Source organism: Tupaia chinensis, unplaced genomic scaffold (genome assembly GCF_000334495.1).
Source record: "Tupaia chinensis unplaced genomic scaffold, TupChi_1.0 Scaffold000159_1, whole genome shotgun sequence".
NCBI lineage: Eukaryota > Metazoa > Chordata > Mammalia > Scandentia > Tupaiidae > Tupaia > Tupaia belangeri.
Genome location: NW_006159630.1, coordinates 3,406,146 through 3,411,688, shown reverse-complemented (window position 1 = coordinate 3,411,688; position 5,543 = coordinate 3,406,146).

The following is a 5,543-nucleotide window of genomic DNA, read 5'->3' as shown; positions in this document are numbered from 1 at the left end:
AGGGGCCCGTCCCGGGGGCAGGCACGACGGGCTTCGCGAGAACAAACGGCTCGAGCGTGTCTGTGCCCCCGAGGCCCCGGACGGCCAGTCCTAGGGCAGCCCCTCGCCCTCCGCTAGAGCCCCTTCTGCACCCTAAGGAGCCTTTCTCCCACCTCTGCTCTCTCCATCGCATCCCAGAGGCCCTCACCTTTAACACGGCCACTCGGTACTCCACGCTAATATGGCCGCACGATCCTGCACGTGTATGCTAATGCGATGCACGAGAATCCTACATGTTACATGCTAATGCTACAGGCCCTACATGCTTGTGCTATTACGGTGCAACACGATCCTACATGTGTATGCTAATGCAACGCAAGAGAATCCTACACACTACATGCTAATATGACACAATCCTACACATTACATGCTAATACGGCACGACACGATCCTACACACTACATGCTAATACGACGCAAGAGAATCCTACATGCTACATGCTAATACGGCACGGCACAATCCTACGCACTAGATGCTAATAAGGCATGGCACAATCCTACATGCTACATAGTAATACGACACAACATGATCCTACATGCTACATGGTAAAGTGATGCAACATGATCCTACATGCTACATGCTAATACAACATAAGAGAATCCTACACATGTATGCTGATGTGATGCAAGAGAATCCTACAAGCTACATGCTAATACGACACAACACAATCCTACACATTACATGCTGATATGGCATGACACAATCCTATATACTACATGCTAATACAATGCAAGAGAATCCTTCATGCTACATGCTAATATGGCGCAGCACAATCCTACATGGTAATACGACTGCAACATTATGCTACATGGTAATACAACTGCAACATGATCCTATATGCTACACAGTAATACGATGCAACACGCTCCTACATGCTACATGCTATTACAACGCAAGAGAATCCTACATGTGTATGTTAATGTGATGCAAGAGAATCCTACACACTACATGCTAATGCGTCACACAACACTATGCGCCACATGCTAACGTGACGTTCCATGATACTACACGTCCTACTACACACTATTGCATGCCACATGCCAATACTATGCTACACAGTACTACGCACGGCATGATGACATGTTACACAATATTACAGGCTAATACTATGTTACACACTACATGCTAACACTGCGATACACTACTACGCGCTCACCATAGACCACTGAGAAGAGACACTTCAGCACCAAGAAGCAAGAACCACCCTCACCTACAGTGGCTGGCCTCCCAGGCTTTCTTTCCTACACGTGTGTTGACGTTGAAGCACACGCACGCCCTTTCTTCTCACGGGGCCAGCAGTGATAAAGCTACAGATGCAGGAAATCGCCACCGTACAGACCAAGCAAGTGCCCACTTCTCGGGGTGGCAGGGCAGGAGCAGGGAGCAGGGGTTCTGGAGGTGCAGCCTGCTGCTTGACCTGTTCCTGCGACAGTCTCGCATTAAAACGCGGCGTAAGCGATGTGTGTTTTTGTTCAGTTTTGCTGTACTGCCAGAGGGCTATGCATTCGCCAGAGACAGACAGAGGGAGGGAAGGGAGAGCACCCCAACGGGGTGCGATCAGCTCGTGATCGCTTCTCCACATCCCATCCTGTCAAGACTTGGGGGCACACACACACGTGACTGGGAGGGGGACTCAAATCCCCGTCGGCCGTGTGGGATCCAGCTCCCTTGAAATCAGCCAGGGGGCCGGCCCAAGCACTGCGTGTTTTAAAACGCTGTTACTTGATGCTTATGTGTGAAGGCACGCAGACCAGGCCCGGGCTTTCACAGGGAGTACACCCAGGGGAGTCTGCAATGTCACTGAAACATCGACACAGGACAGCCCAGCTGGGGAGCTGCCTGCAGGGCAGCACGCCCCGTCGCTAAGCACGGACCATGGCCCATGCCCGAGGGAGGTCTGTTACCACCTCTTCTTCAGAGTTGGAGACACTGCGCTGAGGCCGCCTGTCCACGGTGGCTTGCTGGCCGGTCGCAGGCCAGCACATGAAGGCCCCTGGCTGGCCTGTGCCCGGCTGTGGGGTCGGCTGCCCTCGGCCCTGCCAGCCCTCTTCCCCTGTGCCTGTTTCCTGTCCCCCCAGGTGCCCCTCACACGTTTTATGCTGTCTGCCACGGCTACAGCTGGGCACCGCCTCACCCTGACAGACTCACCGCTCCCAGCAGAATCAAACCCGACCTGGACCTCTAACCTGGCCCTTTCCATATCTCCAGTATCAGGAAGTGGCACCCCCCAGCTGCACCACGAGCATCTGTAATGGTATTTCATTATGCCACAGAGCCCGCAGCCCTGCCTGGCCACCAGGGCAGGGGACACCTGGCCCCAGGCACGGAAGTCAAAGCCCAGAGATGTCTCTCACCATGTCCACCATGAGCCCTGGGTCCCGTCAGCTGCAAGGCCAGCCTCATGTCCAGGTCCTTCCCTAGTGCAGCACTCACTGTCATCGGGGCTCTCCTGCCTCGGCCTGTGCCCCTGGTGCCACCCAAGTCCGCCAGCTCATCTCAACCAGCAAGAAGCTCCCCGGGGCCTCCTGATGCCAACAGTGTGGCCACTCCGCCGGGCACAGCTGTCCACGTTTTGCTTCCCGCAACCCACAAGGCCTTCAGCCTTCCCTGGGCCACTGCCCTGAGCCTACAGGGTCACCTCGCCCTTGCTAAGACCCACCCCGCAGGACCGTGCAGAGGCCGATCCTTACTCCCATGTCACCATGGGACCACGTCCTAACCATGACATCCAGTCTAGCAAGATGCACACCCTGCAAGCCCTCACGTTGGCATCCCACCCTCACACCGGCATCCCGCCCTCACGCCGACACCCGCCCTCACGCCGGCACCCCGCCCTCACGCCAGCACCCCACCCTCACGCCGGCATCCCACTCTTAAGTCTTTCAGCACAGGAACTTGGGCTGTCTCAATTTTTAAATTTCTTGAAGCACTCGCCACAGGATTCCGGGGTGCTCAGCCTCCTGGGAAGGCCCCGGCCCAGGACGGGAGAGCCAGCTGCATCGGCCTGCCTGCCCAGAGACACCGGAGCTCACACGGTCCCTCTCCCCCAAGGCCTCCCTCCCTCCAGCCTCACCATCCTCCAGGCATCTTGGGGTATCTCAGCAGCCACTTATTCCTCACCCCAACAACCTACAGTGCTCACGGTCCCCGCACTTCTTACTCAAACCCATAAGCAACAAAAATAAAAATCTGGTCAAGTCTTTCAGTATGTAGATTTTCATTGAAAGCGTAGGGAATGCAACTCCGAACCCCTTGCCAGCTGCTGCGGCACTTCCCAGCCCACCACTGCCCTGGGCCCACTGTGGACACACCTGCTCTGTGCAAAGGTCGGCAGCGGTCGCTGGAGTCTGGCATTCCAGAGCCCACGCCCCAGGCTGGGGCTCTACTGGGGCACATGGATGCCAGCGTCGGCCTCTCACCAAACCCCTAGGTGATTCCATGGGACAGGTCCCTCTGCAATGTTCAGTCCCAACCTCCCCGTGCATCCTGCCTCCCAGCCCTCTGCTTCGGCCAGTCTGCCCCACGGCTCTCCGGCTCAGGGGTCGCCCCCTGCTCTATCAGAAGGCCTGCCCGTGCCCACCCTGTGATGCCGATAAAGGACGACCCAGGTGTCCCCAGCACCACCCTTCCCTCCAGCCAAGGCCGTCAGGGGCAGGGGGCAGACAGAGCGTCCTGAGCAAGCACTTGTGCCGAGCTCGAGACAGGGAGTGCTCCAGCAGCATCTGCCCTACCACTGCCCAGTGTCCCGACTGCTCCTGCTCTCCTCTTCCTTTTTTTTTTGGGGGGGGGATTTTTACTATAAGGCGTGTGCGCTCGCCAGACAGAGAGAGACATAGAGACAGAAAGCGAGAAATCACCTCCCAGGGGGGATGGTCACGCCACAATCCCTTCTCCTCCATTCTCCTCTTGGGATCTTGGGCATGCACGCAGGAACTTGGGCTGTCTCAATTTTTAAATTTCTTGAAGCACTCGCCACAGGATTCCGGGGTGCTCAGCCTCCTGGGAAGGCCCCGGCCCAGGACGGGAGAGCCAGCTGCATCGGCCTGCCTGCCCAGAGACACCGGAGCTCACACGGTCCCTCTCCCCCAAGGCCTCCCTCCCTCCAGCCTCACCATCCTCCAGGCATCTTGGGGTATCTCAGCAGCCACTTATTCCTCACCCCAACAACCTACAGTGCTCACGGTCCCCGCACTTCTTACTCAAACCCATAAGCAACAAAAATAAAAATCTGGTCAAGTCTTTCAGTATGTAGATTTTCATTGAAAGCGTAGGGAATGCAACTCCGAACCCCTTGCCAGCTGCTGCGGCACTTCCCAGCCCACCACTGCCCTGGGCCCACTGTGGACACACCTGCTCTGTGCAAAGGTCGGCAGCGGTCGCTGGAGTCTGGCATTCCAGAGCCCACGCCCCAGGCTGGGGCTCTACTGGGGCACATGGATGCCAGCGTCGGCCTCTCACCAAACCCCTAGGTGATTCCATGGGACAGGTCCCTCTGCAATGTTCAGTCCCAACCTCCCCGTGCATCCTGCCTCCCAGCCCTCTGCTTCGGCCAGTCTGCCCCACGGCTCTCCGGCTCAGGGGTCGCCCCCTGCTCTATCAGAAGGCCTGCCCGTGCCCACCCTGTGATGCCGATAAAGGACGACCCAGGTGTCCCCAGCACCACCCTTCCCTCCAGCCAAGGCCGTCAGGGGCAGGGGGCAGACAGAGCGTCCTGAGCAAGCACTTGTGCCGAGCTCGAGACAGGGAGTGCTCCAGCAGCATCTGCCCTACCACTGCCCAGTGTCCCGACTGCTCCTGCTCTCCTCTTCCTTTTTTTTTGGGGGGGGGGATTTTTACTATAAGGCGTGTGCGCTCGCCAGACAGAGAGAGACATAGAGACAGAAAGCGAGAAATCACCTCCCAGGGGGGATGGTCACGCCACAATCCCTTCTCCTCCATTCTCCTCTTGGGATCTTGGGCATGCACGCACACGCGCCCGGCGTGAGTTTTAAGCCACCAGGTCCGGGATGCGAACCGCGGTCGACTATGTGGGAGTCCAACGACATAGCCATTACGCTAACTGCTGGTTCCCTTCTCTCCTCTTCCAAGCACATTCTGTCACCTGCTGTCCTTCTGTCCTCCCAGCTGGCAGGGGTCCTCAAAGCACATCTCTTAGTAGTTTCGGAGTCTAAAAGATTCCGGCCCCTCGGGCACTTCACCAGCCAGGAGCAGTCTACACCTGCACCCCCTGCACCATGTCCCCAAGGGACCTGACCAACACACCCTCCAGGGGTCCCACCTTCCAACCAGCTGAGGTGACGGGAGGGGCAGGCAGGACCCAAGCCCACCTGCCGCCCACAGACTACAGGCTAGGGCTCCAAGGCTGGCTTTGCACCACCAGAAGGGTGTAGACCTTGGAGGCTCGAGTGGGTCCAGCCAAGTGCTGCCTTCAGACCACAGACAGGAAGGGAGATGTGCGGGGAGGGCCCCGTCCTGCACCCCTGTATCTCCATGCCTCGCACATA